The 22,185-nt window shown below is 46.5% G+C and overlaps 2 protein-coding genes across 10 annotated transcripts in view; one reads left to right on the top strand and one right to left on the bottom strand.

Annotated features, from left to right (window-relative positions):
- Nucleotides 1-1,455, bottom strand: part of AMELY (amelogenin Y-linked) — a 208,773-nt gene extending 207,318 nt beyond the window's left edge. Inside the window, exon 1 of the mRNA XM_057301227.1 lies at nt 1,376-1,455. The gene's annotated coding sequence lies outside the window, so the exon portion shown is untranslated. The remainder of the gene's footprint in view (nt 1-1,375) is intronic.
- LOC129395581 (uncharacterized) overlaps nt 1-22,185 on the top strand; it is a 158,880-nt gene that overhangs the window by 1,009 nt on the left and 135,686 nt on the right. For 2 of the 9 annotated variants that reach the window (XM_055107060.2, XM_055107056.2), the window contains exon 2: nt 21,169-21,281. The exons of 4 other annotated variants lie outside the window; for them this stretch is intronic. The gene's annotated coding sequence lies outside the window, so the exon portion shown is untranslated. Of the gene's footprint in view, nt 1-292; nt 760-21,168; nt 21,282-22,185 lie in introns of those variants that run through there. 3 more of the 9 variants (XM_055107055.2, XM_055107058.2, XM_055107057.2) reach the window with 2 other exon arrangements.

Raw genomic sequence — 22,185 nt, 5'->3', positions numbered from 1 at the left:
CGTCTGCCTGTCCCCTTTTTCGAGATGGGAAATGACAACTGGGGTGTCTTCTAAGACGATTTTGACGGAGATACACCCTCGGACAGGTGACGGGGGTTCCGTGGGGGCAGCGGGCGGCTTCCTTTTTCGGTTGGGGGAAGGCAACAGTCTAGCAGTGGGCCAGGTTCCTCTCACCCACCCTCGGCATAGGGGAGGGGTCGGTTCGCAGTTCCCCACCCTCCTCAGGGGAAGGGCTGGATCTAAACCACTGGGGCGCTGGAGCTGGGGCTGGTGGGAGGCGGGTTTCCCTCCGCCGGCTGTTGGGGAGGGGCGGGCCGCGGCGAGTGGGTGCCCTCTCGCTCTCAGTCCTCTCGGCCCGCGTTTGCATGCTAGCGGCCGCTCCCAGTGGTGGTCACTGCCAGTGCCAATCCCTTGCGCCGCCGTGCAGTCCCGCCCTCTGTCGCTGCAGCCGCCGCGCCCGCTCCAGTGCCCCCAATTCGCGCTCGGGAGCGAGGAGCCGCCAACAACCCAGCTCCGCTGCTGCCGCCACCGCAGTGCTCTCTAGTCGCCATTGGTTACCGAAACTTTCCGGTACCCGCGACCTTTCCGGGACTCCGCGGCGGCGGGGTAGAGGCGGCCCAGGGGCGGTACGCGGCTGCTCCAGTGCGTCGGGCTCTTTTCGGCCGCCGCACTGCCGGGCCTCACAGGCTGCCCTCCTGAGAGAGGCTCAAAGCACGGCCAGGTACGCGCCGCCGCCGCAGTTGCGCTGCTAGCGACGAGGTGAGTGCTAGCTGTTTGGTGGGCCGGGCGCGGGGTCCGCAAACTTTTGCGTAGGGCGCTGACTCCCTGCGGTCCTGCCGGCGGCTCCGGCCGTCCAGACGCTCCGCTCGCGACAAACTCCTGGAGACGCAGGGCCCGAGCTGTTCCCGCAGCACTTGGACTAGGGTGCGGAGCGCTGCCTGGACTCAACAATACCGGGAGGTGTCCGCTCCCCCAAAGTGCCTGCGCGCGGTGTTGGGAGTGGACGGAGGTTGGCGGGAGACGCTCCTTCGTTTGGGGAAGGGGGAGGCGGCTGCTAAGTTTAGGAAAGTACTCGGTTTCTTTCCTAGTGCCCCTTTGTTTGCCGCTCTTGGGATTTGCTGGGCCCAGCGCCACTGCTGATGTGCGGAAGGGATTTTTCACGCCCCGCTGGAGGGGAGTCCCTTTCATCCACGGGACTCGGGCCCGCGGCGTCTGCTCAGTTTCTGAGTCGCAAAACCGTCAAGGAACTCGGAAGCTCCCCTCCCCCGCCCATCTCTCCGGCCCCAGCGCGCAGTCAAGTCTGGGGGCAACCCCCCCCCCCGGCGCCCCCGCTCTGTTTGGGGTCTGCACAGCGGCGCCAGGGTAAAGCGCAGACCTGTTGATCCTAGGTTCTGGCGGGTCGGGATCTGGCAGATCCTGGGTCCAGCCTTGCTTCGCAGTGGTACCTTCTCTCACGCAGGAGGCGGGGCCGTCCGCTTTCGGGAGTCAGTGATCGCCGGATATGTGACAACTGTGGGTCGTTGGAGTCCCGCCGGCGCTGGGCTAGGGCCTGGACTTCACGTACATCGGCTGTGCGTGGTCATGCCGGAGGCAGGGGCTCACTCATTGCACCGGCCTCATGTTGCTGCAGCCAGCTAAGTGCGTCGAAAATTCCACAAAGTTAGGGACCGATGTGATTATTTTCGAATCGGTGGTGTTCTGGAGCAAAACCTAGTAAGAAACAAAATCCCACCCTCTGTTTTATTTGCAACTGTTTTGCATGCTCATGAGTGGCTTGACCTGCCTTCTGGGTGTTTTCCTCTGCTGGCACGCCAGAATCTCTGGTTCAGCCTGGAAGGCGAGGGGCAGGACTCCCCAGACAGTGGCCTCAGTGTGGTAAGTGGCTCTTGACAATTTTATGAAAAATTTAGAAGTCCTTCCTAGAAAAGGTGCAATTAGGAAAAATAAAATACAGGAAAATGTTGAGTATGATGCATTTATTTTAAAGAGTAATCATGTCTCAGATATGTTACAGATTTTTGTGGAAAGCCGCCGAGCTGGGTAACTGACACAACAAAAGTTGTTCATCACTGGATCCATTTATTAAAAGGGGACCTTAAGGCGATTGCAGGCCTAGTAGAACACACACCTGTGGGGCAAAAATGGAAATTTGTGGTATAGTTCTGCCACCCTGGCTCCCTCACTCCCAGGCATTTGGCCCCTTTACTGGTCTCCGAGGAGTCCTCTGCTAGCAGTTTTAAAGAGGAAACTGGGCTGGGCGTAGTGGCTCACACCTGTAATCCCAGCACTTTGGCAGGCCAAGGCGAGTGGATCACCTGCAGTCAGGAGTTCAAGACCAGCATGGCCAACATGCTGAAACCGCATCTTTACTGAAAATACAAAAGTTAGCAGGGATGATGCCAGGTGCCTGTAATCCCAGCTACTTGGGAGGCTGAGGCAGGAGAATCGCTTGAACCTGGGAGGTGGAGGTTGCAGTGAGCTGCTGTCCCACCATTGCACTGCAGCCTGGGAGACAAAGCGAGACTCTGTCTCAAAACAAAAAAAAAAACAAAAACAAACAAACAAACAAAAAAACTGTGGAAAAATAACTTTACTGTAGACACACTTAGAAGTGAATGATTACAATTCTGGAGTACCATTGGTTCTGTACAACATAATCTTGGATTTTAGTTAGAAGATTTTTTTCACCTTTTAAGGTAACAGTTCATTAAAAAATACATTGATCTACTGCTAGGTGCCAGGTATTCTGCTGGGCCCAGGGCACACCACGAACAAAGCAAAGCCCTGTTTTGGGGACTTTAGATTTGGGGTAGGATAGAGGATGCCCTGGTCACCAACTGCAGTGTACTACTAGGATCCTGCATGGGAGGAGTTTTTAGGTGTTCTTAGTCTTCTTTTACCCAAGGCTGATCAGTCCAGTAATTATGACTGTCTCCCTTTACATTTCACATGTTGATACACAAATCATCTAACTGCTCTGGAAAGTTTGGGCATTTTAATGGACTGCATGGAGATATATTATGGTGTGGGGCTTTGGAGTCTAGTTGGTTTTGAGTCTGTTTTATCTAGTGGAGGCTCGGTTTTCTCATCTGTGAGATGGCACCAGGAGTCTCTCTCACAGAGCTTTCTAAGAGACTGTACTGCTTTTGGGAGCTGACAAAGTGGTGATTGGAGCCCCTGAGTTAATCTCCACAATGACAGGTTCCAATGACCTAGGTATGTTTGAGAGAAAACTACCTTTGTCCCCATTTGTCCTTAAGTTGTGAAAGGGCCCACCATGTTTACTTTGCCCTTGAGCAATTGTGTAACTTTGAACTCCTGCAGCTTTTTTAAGCACCATTTTTCATGTGTAAATTTAAAAAACAGAACTAGAATTCCCCAAAGTCCAGCTCTTAAGCTTGGTGTTACTTTGCTTTTCTATCTAGTGTGGATCTTCCCACTGGGAAACAAAAGATCTATAAATTGTACACACACAGGAGACTCTACATTGAATATGCTTATAGAAATACATGTATGTATGTTTGTGTGTGTATGTGTTTGCATATGTAGATGTACCAACAGAGTCACAGAAAGTCTACCACAGGGGATCAGATGGTTTCTTCCATAGCTTTATCATTGCATTTAGTAGCCAGTTGCCACATATGGCTATTTAGACTTAATTGAAAGTAACAGTTCTGTTTTATCAGTTGTACTAGCCCTATTTCATGTACTCTGGGGCTGCATGAGGTTAGGTGGCCACCATACTGGACGGTCATGTGCGGTCATATTGGATAGCAGGAAACTTGCAGAAAGTTCTATTGGAGTATGTTACTTTGTAGTTATTGCAGTGAAACCTTAATAAAGAAAACTGTTGGCCAGGTATGGTGGTTCATGCCTGTAATGTTAGCACTTTGGGACACGAAGTAGGGAAGAAGGCTTGAGGCCAGGAGTTTGAGACCTCATCTCTACTAAAAACATTTAAAAAATTAACTGGGCATCGTAGTGCGAGTCTATAATTCCAGTTGCTCGGGAGGCTGAGGTTGGAGGATTTCTTGAGCCGAGGAGTTCTGGAGCACACATCTGCGCTCCATCCTGAGTAACAGAGGAATAATCTATCTTAAAAACAAAATAAAACAAAACCAAATGCAGCAGTCATGCCTGGGTGTGGTGGTTCATGCCTGTAATCCTAGCACTTTGGGAGGCTGAGGTGGGTGGATCACTTAAGGTCAGAAGTTCAAGACCAGCCTGGGCAACATGGTGAAAACATGTTCTGTATTAAAAAAATACAAACATTAGCTGAGTGTGGTGGTGCATGTCTGTGATTCCAGCTACACAGAAGACTGAGGTGTGAGAATTGCTTGAACCCAGGAGGTGGAGAGGTTGCAGTGAGCCGAGATCGCACCACTGCACTCCAGCTTGGGGAACAAAGTAAGACTCTGTTTCAAAACAAACAAACAAACAAAACCCCAAACAACTACAACCAAAAAACAGCAGTCAAGAGAGTTGTGCTTTTTGTGGAGGAAGGTGCGAAGCCAGTGAAATTGAAAATAACTCACAGGTGGGCTCATTTTTCTAAAAAAATGACTCATTTCAGCCAGTGATTTGGCCAGGAAAATGATTTCAGCAAATGGGTTATTAACCTGAAGTTGATAACCTCTAGTTTTAGATTGAGGTGGTTTGGTCCAATTTTGATTTAAACAACAGAACTCCAAGCTTGAGTCCCTCAATGAGTGTTGAATTTTGGGCAAGGCATTTAGCTGCTGTGTGTCCCAGTTTCCCCATCTTAAAAAATGACACTGCCAGTCCCCATGTTGCCAACCTAAGCAGATTGTGGTAAATATCCCTCAGGATGGTGTAGGTGGAAGGCTTAAGTAAAATAAAAGGTGCTTCTGTCAGTAACAGTCCTGTGCCCAGGTACTGTAGTGCCATATCTGTTATTTTCAGACCCTCACATACTCTGGATACCTTGGGCTTTCCCTTCCCGTTCTTTAAGTTTACGGCCTAAGTATTGAGGTTAAGTCTCTTGAGATCAAAGTCTTCTGTATTAAAAGACTAATAAAGAATCCTTCCAACAAGGTGAGACTTCCCAGTAGTCCAAGTGTTTTAAAAACCTCAAATCACGACTGTTAGCTGTTTTCTGCACAGCAGTCTTGAGTCAGTATGTTATTTTTCTTACTTGGTAGATATGTCATTTGTATGGGTCTTTGTATTTTTTATGGCAATGAATGAGAAATTTTATTTGTCAGTGAGGATGGGGGAAAAACCGAACTGTGTGTCTTTAGAGAGGTGAATTCCCAGATTAACTCCCCTGCCATTTGTTCTTTCTTTGGTGTCTTGTCAGGACTCTGGTGTCACCTCCTGTCAGCCTTTGGTTGAAAGCACTTGGAAACTTGGGTAGCTGATATTCTCCAGAGGCAGAAAAATGTTCCCAGCCAAGAGAGGCAATCTCCAGCAGGTCCTGAGTGTCAGGAATTCAGATTCTCTGCCCCACTCCTGCTGGATAGGAGGACACTTCCATTAGAACCTGGGCCTGGCCCCTTTCCAGTTTTCTGCTGGGAGTCCAGATTCTGGTGCTTTGCTCCGAAGCAGTGCCTGTGGGCCTCCGGGCCTGGCTCATCATCACAGCTTCTCTACTCAGTGAGGAGATCATCATTGTGCTGCTTTTCTGATGCCTTCCATTTGCCTTTTTCTCCACTTGGGAAAAACAAAAAAAGCTAGTATGCTACATCCTGAAAAGTTGTTAATCCTTCACCACCACATACATTGAACAATCAGTTCCAGCTGGGAAGTACCACTAAAGGCATATTGTAAACTTTTTTTTCTAATTGGAAAGGTAAACTTTTTCCCCCCATAACTATTTTTAGTGTGAAGGAAGTAACTGACCTCTTGAGTCAGAGATGGCACTCGAGTTTTTCCCCATGGGTCTTGCCTGCTACACTCCTGGCCACCCTTTCTCTGGGGCTTGACCAAATGGACCACACTGGCCAGCCTGACAAACCCACCAGAACCAAAAGAAAAGCTGGATGTGGGAAAGGGCTGAAGAACTCCACGTGTCTAAAGGGCAAAGAGATCCTGGGTTGAGAAGAGAAGTTTCAGATTTCCAATGGAGAAATGCAACCATTAAAGAATGCGCCCCTGCACAGCCATCACCATCAAACATTTATGGAGAATCCACTGCATGCCTGAATGTTGCAGTAGTGAATTGGAAGCCGTTACAGATGGAATTGGAGCAAATTTAAAGTAAAGATGGAAGAGAGACTAGGTTGAGTTTTCAGAAGTTGGTACTGTTTCCTTTTGCCTAGGTCTGTTCTTGGCGGATGAGATCAGACAGATTGACATCGGGCATGCTACATGATGTGTTCAGAAGAAAGGGAAGACTTAGAAATGAAAGTAGAGGCCAGGTGTGGTGACTCATGCCTGTAATCTCAGCACTTTGAGAGGCCGATATGGGCAAATCACTTGAGGCCAGGAGTTCAAGACCAGCCTGGCCAACATGGAGAAACCTTGTCTCTACTAAAAATACAAAAATTATTGGGTTGTGGTGGTAGATGCCTGTAATCTCAGCTACTTGGCAGACTAAGACATGAGAATTGCTTGAGCCTACCAAGAGGCGGAGGTTGCAGTGAGCCGAGATGGTAACACTGCACTCGAGCCTGATGACAGTGAGACCCTGTCTCCAAAAAAAAAAAAAAAAAAAGCCTCTAATCCCAGCAATGTGGGAGGCTGAGTCGGGTAGATCACCTGAAGTCAGGAGTTTGAGACCAACCTGGCCAACATGGTGAAAAATCCCACCTCTACTAAAAATATGAACATTAGCTGGGCTTGGTGACACATGCCCATAATCCCAGCTACTTAGCTTGAGGTAGAATCAATCACTTGAACTGCGGAGGTGGAGGTTGCAGTGACCTGAGATTATGCCATTGCACTCTAGCCTGGGCAACGAGAGCGAAATGCTGTCTCAAAAATATATAAACAAATGAATAAGTAAATAAATGAAGAAGAAGAAAGAAATGAAGGTAGACAATATGCTTGCTTATTGGAACGATGTTTCCAACACTGAGTTCTGGAATGTTACAGCCAACCAGTGGCTCTTATTTGGGACACTTTTTTCCTTCACTTTTGAAGGGGGCATTTGCTAATGTCTAGAGACATTTTTGGGCTCCCACAGCTGGAAAAGGTAGAGGGAGCTCCTGGCATCTGGTGGGTGGAGCCCTGGGATGCTGCCCAGTGCCCTGTGTGCACAGGATGGCTCCACCACAGAGAATGGTTTGGCCTCAAGTGCCAACAGTGCCAAGGAGAACCTGAATTGTATAGTCAGCTATAGCAAGAGTCCCCAGCCTTGGGCCTCAGACCGGAACAGGTCTGTTGTCCTGTTAGGAACCTGCAGGAGGTGAACAGCAGGCTAGTGAGCATTGCCATTTGAGTTCTACCTCCTGTCAGATCAACAGTGGCATTACATTCTGATAGGAGTGAGAACCATGTTGTGAACTGCACATGCAAGGGATTTAGGTTTTGTGCTTCTTATGAGAGCCTAACTAATTCCTGATGATCTGAGGTGGAACAGTTTCATCCTGAAACCATTCTCCACCCCACCCCATGGAAAAGTGTATTCCATGAAAGTGGTCCTTCATGCTAAAAAGATTGGGGACCACTGAACTGTTCAGTCCTGTTTTGGTCAAGGCCTGTGGGGGAGATGGGGAGGTGGATGCCAAGGAAAAATAAACATCAATTTCTGTAGTTGTCAAGACACACAAGTTTTAGGGTGACGTATTAGGAAATAAATCACCATAGCTGCTGATCAATACAGTAAGAGTTTCAGATGCTCACAGGAGAAAGCGAAGGAGGAGGTAGGAAGTGGATTTTGCAGAATGATCACAAATGAGGTCAGCGGGTGTCGCAGTGGACAATGGGGAGGCAGTGGAGCGGGAGCATTGCTAGCTGTGCAAGCTCTGCTTCAGCACAGGTCTCCTAGAGCCCTACATGTAAGTACCCCCTTAGTGCCTGTTTCTCAGCCCCTTCCTTTTGGCTTTATTAATATCATCACAGAGGTACTACGTCTTACTTACAAGGAGGGTCAGCTCCTTGATACTTTGGAGTTGCTTACGAACAAGTTGCACAAGGTTTCTCTCTGTGCTCAGTGAATTGTGAGTGGTGTAGGGTCACTAAGAAATCTCAGAAGGGACTTAGTGTGCCACCTTCATCTCATTCTCTTCTTACAGCTATTGAAATGAGACAGGGTGGGGCAGCTGGATACGGACCTGTATTATACTTAGTGGAGGCCCTCTTTCAAGTGTCTTTAGGAAAAAGGCTTCTAAAGTGAGGTCCTGCTGTGTGGCATGTTTCATCCTGAGCCAGCCTCTGGTCCCCATGTCCAAGTGAGCCCCAGAGCTGCCCAGAGTCATGCCTGTTTTCAGGGACTCTGTGTTTCGGCTGGACTTGGGGGCTGGGGACAGCTATGAGGGAAACCTCATTTGTAGCCACTGTGCCATGCACTGTGTGCATCTTTGAGCACATCGGAGAGTTTCTGTAGCATTAGTATTCTCATTGAGACAGAAGGTGGGTGGGGTGGGGGGTGTGGGGAGAAAGATTTCCCAGGCTTGTTATATTAAATGAGCTAGAATTATATTTTCATGTATTTTGAATTTTTACTTATCTATTTGTTCTTGAGACGGTCTCACTGTTGCACAGGCTGGAGCGCAGTGGTGCGATCTCAGCTCAGTGCAGCCTTCGCCTCCTGGGCTTAAGCGGGTCCCCCACCTCAGCCTCCCGAGTAGCTGGCACTAGAGGTCTGTACCACCATATTTGTGTTTTTTTTATTTTTGTTTTTTAATTTTTAGTAGAGAAGGAGTCATCTATGTTGCCAGGGTGGTGTCAAAGTCCTGGGCTCAAGTGATCCATCCTCTTTCCTTGACCTCCCGAAGTGCTAAGATTATAGTTGTGAGCAACTATACGCCACTAAACCAGATAGAATTATAATGCTTGGAGCCCAATATGCTTATATTTTCCTATTTTCTGAGTTTTGATTTGGGTCTGGAAAGGTATCTTTATCAGTTAGGATGTCTAGTAACTTGCTTGCTTTTTTTTCCCGTTATCTTTTCTCCCTTACATATATATATATATTTTTTGAGACAGAGTCTCGCTCTGTCTCTTGAGGGTCTCAGGCTGGATTGCAGTTGCGCAATCATGATCTCAGCTGACTGCAACCTTTACCTTCTGGATTCAATCAATTCTCCTGCCTCAGCTTCCTGAGTAGATGGGACTACAGGTGGGCGCCACCATGCCTGGCTAATTTTTGTATTTTTAGAAGAGACAGGGTTTCACCGTGTTGGTCAGGCTGGTCTCAAACTGCTGATCTCATGATCCACCTGCCTCGGCTTCCCAAAGTGCGGGGATCACAGGCATGAGCCACCACGCCCGGCTTTCCCTCTTAAATTTTAGGACTATAACTGTATACTCTTATTTTTTAAATTACCATATAGTAAAATTGGCTCTTTGGTTGTGTAGCTTTTGTGTGTTTTGACGTGTGTATAGATGGATGTCATAATCAGGAGAGAGAACATTCCCCTAAGCCCAGATATGTCCATGGTGCTATCCTCCACAGCATGTTTCTTGGCAGTCACTCCGCCCCCAGCCCCAAACACGGGGCACCTGCCTGTAGGTGCCACAGAAGGCAACATTATGGCCTGTTAAATACAGTAAGACATTCTTCTTCAAAGGGTTAACTTGTTTAACTTTCCTTGTCCTTTGTTCCCTGCTTTAAAGGCCAGACTCCCTTACTCTCTGTGTTCCTTTGCCCTGGGAAACAACCTTCCTCTTGGTCTTTATCTATAGAGTCCACATTCCACATCTGCTCCTCACTCTGTAAATCATCCCTCCCGTCGAAACACTCTCCGTCTCCACTAAAACTGTTTTCTCACTATTGTAACCACATCCCTGCACTTCTCAAATTAGCCAATTGGGTTCAGCTTAGATTGTGCAGTCCAACTCTAGCCAACAGATACTGGACATGGCAGTAGGAGCCCAATGAATTAAAGATAAAGCGACTGCTTTCCTTTGTTCAGAGTGCTTTCATGGTGACCAAACTAATGAGCAGCACCCTTCTGCAGAAGTAAACTTTGCCTTGCTGAGAAACCAACTGTTGGAGTGTTTATTTCATTTATGACTTTGAGTTTTATTTCTAACATGGCCCAAAGTAATCCTCTTTTCTTGAACACATGGTAGAATGCCCTAGGTGAATCCCTCCAGTCTTCCAGTACCATCCTTGACTCCTCTCTCTGATGACACATGAACTTTATGCTTTTGCACACTTCAGGCAACACCAAAAGAAAGGAAAAGAACAGCTTAGCTTCTTAATGTGTGTAAGAAACCACAGTGAAAAAAAATCAGGTGTGTTATTGAGGCGGCTAAAGCTTTCCTTTTTTTTCCTGTGCCAGTTCTCGCTGCCTCATTGGTTGAGATGGCATGTCTTTTTTGATGTCTTCTTTAGAGAGTGTTATCCTCACCTTTTTGCACAGTCCTAGCAAAAGACACCTCACATGCAAAGTGTATCAGAAAATTACAGTCATGACTTTAGTTTCAAAAACAGGACGTATATTCATGAAGAATGTTTGCTGTTTTCCCAGTGGGTTAATCATATGAATATAAAATAGACTAAAAATATCAAGTTGTTTTTGCATTTATTTATTGTAGAAATAAAATGGAATGCTACCTCTGAGCTTCTGAGAAGCTGTTAACCTGTATTTTACTTTGGGTCTAACCTGTATTTTACTTTGGGTCATAATGTCGCTTTCTGTGATCTCATATGAAGTGACGTTTTCTAGAATAATCCTTATTCTGGTATTTCAGGGTCTTTTATCCTGCCTGAAGTGGTTGTGTGAAGTCACAGAATATGTGCATGTCCTCCTATGTAGAGTTAAAGGGCTGAAAGAGTGGCCTCAAGCCTTCCCCTCCCTCCCAGGTGTGAAAATTTGGATTTCAAGGTCTGGGAGGCCATGTTTTTTTCAGACCGGTTAAGGATGATTATTTTATGTTAACTAAACATTGGGATAAACTTACAGTTGTTTATGTCCTGTGCCTAGATGAGCAGTTTTCCCATGATTAAAATAAGCAGTATTTTGGTAAACATTGGTAAGTTACACATTTTAGTTTAGGAAGCCACAGCAAGTCAGAAGGCTCTTTGTGCCGCTGGGTGCCAATGAGTGATTCCTGGCAGTGCGGCAGTTCTCCAGCCCCAGGAGACCCTGTGAAAGCAGCACAAACAATGCTTATGGCAAAACTCACAGTGCTGTGCTGTGGACCTTGCTGGACCATAACAAAGGGGGACGCGGGAATAAAGACAAAAAAGAGTATATTTGGAAGAAGGGGTCAGGGGCTCCTTGCTTCTACTGAACTTTCTAGAGCCCTTCATATTTATTGAGTAAAGGAGATAGGGAGAAGGGGGTGGTTGTGGTCAGCTGCTTGACTGTGGTCATGCAGGCGTGCATGACTGCATTCTCTGAACAGTAGTCTCCAGATGTTCAAGTAGATAACTTCAACGAGCCTGCTACCAGGGAGTGACTGCCCTCAGCAAACCTTCTGGCAGCAGGTGCAGATGTGAGTTTGCGCACATCCTGCATTCATGATAAACAGTTTGCTGTTTGATCATATAGCCTCCACTGGAATGCTGAGTTCATCACAATCCTCAGGCTTTTAGCTCCCAACAGTGTTTATTCTTGATCTGGGTGTCTACCCTAACTTCATGCCATTTTTCCTGTCTTGGTGGATGTAACTGGAATGCTTTAGAGAAAATATGAGAATTTTGTCTGCATGTTTCCCTTGAGCCTGGAACTGAGATTATGACCCCAGACAGCCTGCACAGGGTTCTTTCCTTTCAGGAACACCTGCTTAGGCTAGAATACCAGAGGCGGGAGAAGGTTAGGCTCTCCCTGTCTTGGTAACTTTCCTAGCCAGCTCTCCAAGATGCCAAAACCTTCCTTCATGTTTGTTGGGAACTGTATCCCTAGCACCATGATGTTGGAGCAAGAAGAAGGATACATGTCCCTTTTGGGTAGCTTGACTCATTCCAATTACGGACCTGCTTGTTGTTAGAGTCTGTGTGAATGTGCAGTATTCTTTTTTTGAGACGGAGTCTCACTCTGTCACCCGGAGGGCAATGGTGCTGTGTCCAGAATTGGTGGCTTCTTGGTCTCATTGACATCAAGGATGAAGCCGTGCACCCTCACAGTGACTGTTACAGTTCTTAACGATGGTGTGTCCGGAGTTTGTTTCTTCAGATGTTCAGATGTGTCCGGAGTTTCTCCCTTCTGGTGGGTTTGTGGTCTCGCTGACTTCAGGAGTGAAACTGCAGACCTTCATGGTGTTAAACAGCTATTAAAGGCAGCACGTGTGGAGTTGTTCCTTCTGGTGGGTTCTTGGTCTTGGTGGCCTCAGGAGTGAAGCTGCAGACCTTCATGGTGAGTGTTACAGCTCATAAGGGTGGCATGGACCCAAAGAGTGAGTAGCAGCAAGATTTACTGCAAAGACCAAAAGAACAAAGGTTCCATAGCAGGGAAGGGGACCTGAGCAGGTTGCTGCTGCTGGCTATCTGGCCCCACCCACATCCTACTGATTGGTCCATTTTGCAGAGAGCAAATTGGTCTGTTTTGACAAGGTGCTGATTGGCGGGTTTACAATCCTTTAGGTAGACACAAAAGTTCTCCAAGTCCCCACTAGATTACTCAGACACAGAGTGCTGATTGGTGCATTTATTTACAAACCTTTAGGTAGACAGAGTGCTGTTTGGTGCGTTTACAGTCCTTTAGCTAGACACAAAAGTTCTCCAAGTCCCCAGTAGATTAGCTAGACACAGAGCGCTGATTGGTGCGTTTACAAACCTTTAGGTAGACACAGAGTGCTTGGTGCGTTTACAAACCTCTAGTTAGACACAGAGTGCTGATTGGTGTGTTTACACAATCCTTTAGACAGAAAAGTTCTCCAAGTCCCCACCCATCCCAGAAGCCCAGTCAGGTTCACCTCTCACTGGCACGTGCTGCAGGACTCTGTGGCACCCAGCCCGGGCACTCCGGCAGCCCAGAGGGAGCCTATTCCCCCGACGAAGCCCGGCAGGTGCCGGCCAGCTGCGCCAAGTGCGGGGCCGCGGAGGCCACAGCCCACCCAGAACGCGCGCAGGCCGAGACCGCGGGCAGCCCCGGCTCCCTCCCACGCCTTTACCTCCACATCTCCCCAGGAGCAGAGGGAGCCGGCTCCGGCCTCTGCTAGTTCCAGAGAGGAGCCCCCACAGTGCAGCAGGGGGCTGAAGGGCTCCTTGAGCGTGGCCAGAGTGGACGCCTAGGCAGAGGAGGCACCGAGAGCAAGCGAGGGCTGCTAGCATGTAGCCACCTCTCAGTGCGATCTCAGCTCACTGCAGCCTCCACCGCCTGGGTTCAAGCAATTCTCCTGTCCCAGCCTGCTGAGTAGCTGAGATTACAGGCGTGTGCCACCATGCCTGGCTAATTTTTGTGTTTCTAGTAGAGATGGGGTTTCATCATGCTGGCCAGGTTGGTCTCAAACTTCTGACCTCACGTGATCTGCCTGGCTTGGCCTCTCAAAGTGCTGGGATTACAGGTGTGAGCCACCGCGCCCGGCTGTGAATGTGCAGTATTATTCAATGCTGCAAGCATTTTTGCTTGGCTGAATTGCCTGATAGATAGGAATTTGGAGAAAAAGAAGTTTACGTATATATGTGGTGGCACTTTATTTCTTACATCAGTAATAAATCATTTATTTACTTTTATTTTTTATTTATTTTTTTGAGACAGAGTCTTGCTCTGTCGCCCAGGCTGGACTGCAGTAGTGCGTTCTTGGATCTTCACTTACCATAAGCTCTGCCTCCCAGGTTCATGCCATTCTCCTGCCTCAGCCTCCTGAGTAGCTGGGACTACAGGCACCTGCCACCATGCCTGGCTAATCTGTATTTTCAGTGGAGACGGGGTTTCACCGTGTTAGCCTGGATGGTCTTGATCTCCTGATCTAGTGATCCACCCCCCTCAGCCTTCCAACGTGCTGGGATTACAGGCGTGAGCCACCCTCTGGGCCTATAACAAACGATTTACTTATCTATTTTTAGAGACAGGCCCTGTTTCTCAGGCTGAAGTGCAGTGGGGCAATCACAGTTCATTGTGGCCTCAACTTCCCGGGCTCACCTGATACTCCTCAAAGTAGCTGAGACCACATATGCATGCCACTATGCCCTGCTTTAAAAAAAAAAAAATTCTTAATTTTTGTAGAGATAGGTCTTGCTGTATTGCCTAGGTTAGCCTCGAATCCCTGAACTCAAACAGTCTTCCTGCTTTGGCCTCCCAAAGTGCTGACATTACAAGTGTGAGCTGCCACACTTGGACAACAAATACTTTAATATAGTGATACCATATAAACTCATTTTAAGAACTGGAGAAAAATTCAGTAGGACTGAGCCATGATTTCCATTTCTGGTGCACTGTGGGTGATACTTAGTGTGAACCTGGACACCTGTGCTCCTTCGGTTGTTCATATATCTTGTCATCCATGGGAAGATGAGAAGTGAAGTTGGGCCAGGTGCGGTGGCTCATGCCTGTAATTCCAGCACTTTGGGAGGCTGAGGCGGGCGGATCACGAGGTCAGGAGATCGAGACCATCCTGGCTAACATGGTGAAACTCCGTCTTACTAAAAATACAAAAAAATTAGCTGGGCGTGATGGCGGACGCCTGTAGTCCCAGCTACTCAGGAGGCTGAGGCAGGAGAATGGCGTGAACCCAGGAGATGAAGCTTTCAGTGAGCCGAGATTGCACCACTACACTCCAGTCTGGGTGACAGAGCGAGACTCTGTCTCAAAAAAAAAAAAAAAAAAAAGAAAAGAAAAAGTTGAGTGGAGATCTGTAGCCAAATTCTGCTATGCAAAAATTGGTAGTGCCAGTATGCAAACGTAATTCCCAGCTGCCATAAAAGTCCAGGTGGCTTCACAGTTTTTGATTGTATTTTCTAAAAGCAGCTGAATAGGGAATTGAAGTCCCTGCCATTTGGTTCATTTGAGGGTCAGAATAAACTTGGGTCCTTGCCTTCAAATCTTTCAAGAGAATCTTATCATGCATTCTAGTTCTATACAACTGTAATGCCAGCTCCATGTAGATAAAAACTCAAGAATTCAAAATTATAAACTTGAAAATGGCAATTGCCAAGTTCTGTCAGTCACACATCAGTCTGGGAGACATGATTTGGTTTAATTCCCATTTTGATTTTGGAAAAAAGTCACATTTGGCTTGCTTTGTTTCACCAAGACACACTGGTGATTCTGTCCCAATTTCAGCCACTTCCAGTGATCTGTATTAGGATACTTCAAAAACCCTAACCAGAAGAGGCAATCTTTGAGGTGCACCCAGCTCAGAAGCTGGTGAAAATAAGAATGATTAATCTCTTCTGGCCAGTACATGACAGAAATTATCATAGACCATATGAGAACAGGGAGAGAAATTTGTGGGTATTACATGTCATGCTGTGCTCTGATAAAAAGAAGGTTGTGGATATTACATGTTGATACTGTGTCCCCATCCAAATCTCACCTTGAATTGTAATAACCTCCTGTGTGAAGGATGGGACCAGGTGGAGGTAATTGAATCATGAAGGTGGTTTTCCTCATACTGTTCGCTGATAGTGAGTTTTTTATTTTTATTTTTTTTAGATAGGGTCTCATTTTGTCACCCAGGCTGCAGTGCAATGGCGTGGTCTCAGCTCATTGCAACCTCTGTCTCCTGGGTTCAAGTGATTCTCCCACCTCAGCCTCCCAAGTAGCTGAGACTACAGGCATGTGCCACCGCACCTGGCTAATTTTTGTATTTTTATCAGAATGGGGTTTCACTATGTTGGCCAGACTGGTCTCAAATTCCTGACCTTGTGATCTGCCCTCCTGGACCTTCCAAAGTGCTGGGATTACAGGCATGAGCCACTGTGCCTGGCTGAGATCTGATGGTTTTATAAAGGGTTTTCCCTTTCACTTGGCTTTTATTCTCTCTTGCTTGCCGCCAGGTAAGACATGTCTTTGCTTTTCGTTTGCCCTTCTGCCATGATTTTGAGGCCTTCCCAGCCATGTGGAACTTGAGTCCATTAAACCTCTTTCCTTTATAAGTTACCTAGTCTTGGTATATCTTTATTAGCAACATGAGAACAGACTAATACACACGACATGCTGTGCTCTGATAAATTTCATGGGACTCAGTATGATTTCTTTAAGTTGGTAGTCTCCAAATTTGGGGAAAGGACAGGGACAGAAATGACTTGCCTCAGGTTTTAATTCTTGAAAGTGTCTCCCAGGTGAGTTTTATGCCCTCTGGCAGGTGCACAGCAAGATTTATTGGTGTGCAGGGAGAAACTATGAAAATGCTCTCTAAAAATATCCAACAGTTGCAAAAAATACATATTTTCTTTGAAAATATACATATAATATTAGTTGAATATTTTATATATTTAATAAATAAATTACATGACTTAGCAGCACCTGCTTAAAACTTTGACTGATAAGGTTACACACACATGAAAAAGATCACTGATGTAGGTCCCCAAAGGCTAGAAGAGAGGGTGATACTAAAGTCCCTGGATGCAGGTGGGACACAGTTGTACTCCTGTTTCCTTTGGCTTTAGCTGCTCAGGTATGTGTGAGCTTGTGTGTGCATGTATGTGCGCTAAGTAACTTTGATATCCACCAGCTTAAAGATCAGGCATTGCTCCAGAAGTACAGATATTAGTGATTTGACTTATTGAAGAAAGAACATGGAGTGACAGGACTGCACTTTTTGGATCTGGTGTATTCTGCATGTTGTTTTCTTAAATTTTATTTATGTATTTATTTAATTAATTTATTTATTTTGAAATGGAGTCTTGCTCTGTTGCCCAGGCTGCAGTGCAGTGTGTAATCTCAGCTCTCTGCAACCTCTGTCTCCCGGGTTCAAGCAATTCTCCTGCCTTAGCTTCCCCAGTAGCTGGGACTACAGGTACATGCTACCATGCCTGGCTAATTTTTGTATTTTTGGTAGAGATGGATTCACCATGTTGGCAAGGATGGCCTTGATCTCCTGACCTTGTGGTTCATCTGCCTAGACCTCTCAAAGTGCTGGGATTACAGATGTGAGTCGCTGTGTCTGGCCTATTATTTTTTATTTTTTTGTTTTCCAAATTATGTATTTTCTTTTTTTCAAGACAGAGTTTTGCCTTGTTGCTGAAGCTGGAGTGCAGTAGCACTATCTAGACTCACTGCAACCTCTGCCTCCTGGGTTCAAGTGATTCTTTTGCCTCAGCCTCCCAAGTAGGTGGGACTACAGATGTGCCACCATGCCCAGCTAATTTTTATATTTTTAGTAGAGACAGGGTTTCACCGTTCTGGCCAGGCTGGTCTCAAATTCCTGACCTTGTGATCTGCCCGTTTTGGCCTCCCAAAATGCTGGGATTATAGACATGACCCACTGTGCCCACCCTTTTTTTATATTTTGAAACAGAGTTTCACTCTTATTGCCTAGGCTGGAGTGCAACGGCATGGTCTTGGGTCACTGAAACTTCTGCCTCCCAGGTTCAAGGGATTCTCCTACCATAGCCTCCCAAGTAGCTGGGATTACAGGTGTGCACCACCACAACACGTCGAGGTAATTTTTTGTATTTTTATTAGAGATGGGGTCTCACCATGTTGGCCGGTGTTGAACTCCTGACCTCAGTTGATCACCCGCCTTGGCCCCACAAAGTGCTGGAATTACAGGTGTGAGGCACTGCACCTGGCCTGCGTGTTGTTTTAAAGCTGAAAAAATATGTTTTAGAACTAGATGACAGTATCTTGTTTGCTGGTGCATGAGGAAATCTTGGAAAAATGCTAAGCATTTTATGACTCTCCAGTGTTTTCATAATCTGTAATTCTGTTTATAAATCAGTCACTTTCATTGAAAGGTGCTGTTGGTGTTGTGGAGAGTTAGACATTTTGCTGCAGAAATGGTTGACTTTAAAAGATAGCAACATGAAATAGTGCCAGAAATGGGTTGTTATAAAAGTTCTTGTATGCCTTAAATCTGGCTTTTTTTTTTCCAGACACATATTTCATCTGTTGTGGTTATTGTTAACAGTTTTGTTTTTGCATTTCACATTAGAGTTGTTTTTTGTTGTTGTTGTTGTTGAGAAAATTGTCATTTGTTTGCTGCTACATTACTGGTGTTACAGAGTGAATAAATGTCGAAATTACACACAGGATTCAGACCACATTATGCGTTGTGGAGGTGAGAAATAGGACTCACCGCCAAACTTAAGGTCTTTTGGCTGAGCCTATTTGCTGAGAATAGCTGAAGATTTGGTTTTCATCAGGCTAAATGCCAGCCAACTTCAAGTAGTTCTAGGTTTCCAGATCAGATTTTTAGTTTGTTTAACTTTTAGTTTAACTGAGAGGATTGACATACCAGCTTTTGTTTTTATGTATTATTTTTGGGGTTTGCATCTATTTTCTCCTTTGTGAATAATGCATTTGCAGTGTAACTTTGTTATATGAAATGATGCTCATATACTGGTGCAGTGCATTAAAAAGCCTACAGGGAACAATACTTGTAGATTTGTATGTATTGATGTCACAGGTTCCCTGGGGTGTTGCTTTGCCAGAGGAAAACCTTTGTGGGAGGTGGTGCCTTCTGCCTTAGTTTTGCTCAGGCCTGCTGGGTTCATTCCACCCACTTGGCCTGGGAGGCTGTACTTGGCTTGTGCTACTGGCCTGGATCCCATGCCTGCCAAGGGTGAGCCAGGCACAGGGCACTGGGGTGTCTGTGTGAATGTGGGGTGCTGGCTCCGTGTGAGACTGGCTAGACCAGATGTACCACATGTGGCTTTTGTTGTGGGTGTCTGCATCTGGACAAGGAGAACGTGGTGGCACCCAGAAGACTGGAGACACGAGGAACTGCAGAAAGCCAAAGAGGGTATCACAGCCCTGGCTTGGGTATCCCACTTTGAAAATCCACAACTCGTCTCTCCTCATTGCCTGCAACATGGTAAACAGGGAGGGAGGGGTGTGTTTTAGCCCTGTTTGTGTTACAGATCTTTCAGTCCCACCATTTGGTGGGTCCTGAGTTCTTATCCCACATCCAGGAAGAATGTGGTACGTAGACAGTTGGTAGGAGAGCAAGGTGGAGAGAAGCTTCATTGAACAACAGAACAGCTCTCAGGAGACCTAAAGTGGGTAACTCCTTTCCACAGGCAGGTCATCCTAAAGTCTAGCTGATACTGGCTGAGTCCGGAGTTTTTATGGGCTCAGAAGAGAGGAAGTGTGTGCTCATTGATCCATGGGGTCCATGAGTATACCTAAAGAAAGCACCATAAGCTCTGACTTCTGGCCACAGACTCCACCCCGAACTGGCAGCCTGGTCCCCAGGCTTCAGGCCATCCCTGGCCTGAAGGTGGGATTTCACCAGGAACCCACCCTTTCCTGCCTAGGAACCTATCTGCCTCCCATGGCCATCAACATGCTGTTCATGGTGCCTAGGCTGTCCAAGCTGAGGGGTGCCTGCAGGCCTGCACTGAGCTACCCTTGGCCTTCCAGCCTCCCTCTTGTGCTCATCAGTGCCCAAAGTCTGGAGGGGGTCAAGGTGGCAAAGGCTGAGCATGTCAGTGTTGCCTCAAGTGTGTACACACCCAGCTGGGTCACAACAGCACTCAGGCTTGGCCTCAACTTTGCTCTGAAATTGGAGCAGGTGCTGGGATTGGGGAGAGGCCAGGCAGCATGATCAGGCACTTCTGAGCTTGTGGGGGCAGTGCCTTCCTGGGCCCCTGAGAGTAGTGGTATGCCCTGGTACAACTGTGGCTGGGTGGTTGCAGCTGCACCTAGAAGGGTGGGCCTCTGTGTTCCCAGCTACTGATGGCTCTATGGAGTGTGCGGCCTCAGCCAGGCCTACCCTGCTTCAGCTAGCATTTTCCAAGCAGCTGCTCCAGATGGGCCGCCGCTACCATCACCAACAGGATAACGCATAGCTGAGCATGGTTCGTGCTCATCTTTTGCTAAAGTGAAATATTTATGTCTACTTTTCTTTAAAAAAAAACCCTGTTACTTCTCTTTATAGTAATACTTCATTGTTCACTGTAAAGAGAAAGAATTTTTAAGTATCTCGTTTCATGCACCTGTCTCCACTCTCCAGAGACCAGTGCATTTAGGTCCCCATAAGACCGTTATAATAAAGTGTAAATAAAGCAAATGCAGAGTATATTTGGGGACATACTTTGTATGCCCCCACAGCTCCACCCTTGTAAGAGAAAAGAGATGGCATAATGTATTTTGCGTTTAGCCAGATGCTTTGAGATTTACACAGGTGACTTCATATTGCAAGCAGGTCAGTGAAAAACCACTGAATTGCTTCAGCTGTGAACTAGAATCCTCTCCTGTCTTTGTTGTTGGGTGACAACACTCGTAATTATTCATTTGCTTATTTGCCAGCCAAATCACCATATGTAGTATCTCAAAAGTGTATCTCACAGAATGACCCTAAGCAGGTTGACCTCTGAAGCCTGCACCAGAGTTGACTTTATTTCCTAAGTGATGACTTTATTTCCTGTGCTTGTGAAGGGCAACTGTCTAGGTAGAGTTTCTGGGTGTTTGAGGTGCAAGAGGTACTTAAGGAAATGAATAGTAAGGCCAAATGGTAAAAGCCCCAGGGACATGGAATCTCTGAATATGCTAACCTCCAGAGAGACTATGAAAACAAATTAGTTTGCTGGATGTAGTGGCTCACACCTGTAATCCCAGTGAGAGGTGAAGCCAGCTGGGCTTCTGGGTGGGGTGGGGGACTTGGAGAACTTTTCTGTCTAGCTAGAGCATTATAAACACACCAGTCAGTACTCTGTGTCTAGCTAAAGGATTGCAAACACACCAATCAGCACTCTGTAAAAACGCACCAATCAGTGCTCTGTGTCTAGTTAAAGGATTGTAAGTGCATCAATCAGCACTCTACAAAATGGACCAATCTGCATTCTGTAAAATGGACCAATCAGCGGGATGTGGGCGGGGCCAAATAGGGGAATAAAACCTGGCCACCGGAGCCAGCAGCAGCAACCTGGTCAGGTCCCTTTCCATGCTGTGGCAGCTTTGTTCTTTTGAGCTTCACAATAGAGCTTGCTGCTGCTCACTCTTTGGGTCTGCACCACCTTTAAGAGCTGTAACTCTCACTGTGTAGGTCTGCAGCTTCACTCCTGAAGTCAGCGAGACCACAAACCCACCAGAAGGAAGAAACTCTGGACACATCTGAACATCTGAAGGAACAAACTCTGGACACACCATCTTTAAGAGGTATAATACTCACCGTGAAGGTCCGCGACTTCATTCTTGAAGTGAGTGAGACCAAAAACCCACCGGAAGGAATAAATCCCGGACACACCAGCACTTTGGGAGGTCAAGGTGGGCGGATCGCCTGAGGTTGGGACTTCGAGACCAACCTGACCAACATGGAGAAACCCCATCCCTACTAAAAATACAAATTAGCTGGGTGTGGTGGTGCATGTCTATAATCCCAGCTTCTCCCAGCCTGGGGAGGCTGAGGCAGGAGAATCACTTAAACCTAGGAGGCAGAGGTTGTGGTGAGCTAAGATCGCACCATTGCACTCCAGCCTGGGCTACAGGAGTGAAAGTCCATCTCAAAAACAAACACACAAACAAATAAACCTATTAGTTTATGGCATTGTTGAAGTACTATCTATATAATTTATATCAGTGACAGCAGTAACTTCTCATTAGGAAAATAGGCTTACTAAAATTAGCAGCTTTCATCTTTATACGGAAATCAATTTTAGCTGGAATAATTGTATGCGAAGCTTTATAATTGGAAATTTGAAGTCAGCAAAATTACTTTAGTTACGTTAGTGTACTCAAACGAAATGTAGAATAAGATTAGTTCATGGGAACATTTCATTTTTATCTCAGTCAGCACTGGTCATACCCACCCAGTAGTTAGATAGTTTCTAGTTAAATTTTGTAATTTTTTGAACATCCTGGACATGTTTTACAAAATTAGAAACACTAGTTGCAAAAAGAGGTTGTATGTTTTAATTATTTCCCAGTTCATCTTTAACTGCAATAAAAACACAGGGTAAGTTGTCCGTTTTGAATTTTCTTTTCTTTACGTGTCTGGCAAACAGAGGACCAAGCCCGGGGATCATTAATCCACTTTTTCTGCGTGATGTTGTAAGGGAAGTTT

This window comes from Pan paniscus, chromosome Y, assembly GCF_029289425.2.
Source record: "Pan paniscus chromosome Y, NHGRI_mPanPan1-v2.0_pri, whole genome shotgun sequence".
NCBI lineage: Eukaryota > Metazoa > Chordata > Mammalia > Primates > Hominidae > Pan > Pan paniscus.
Note: the sequence above shows the minus strand (reverse complement) of the source record. Positions and strands in the feature narration are given on the sequence as shown.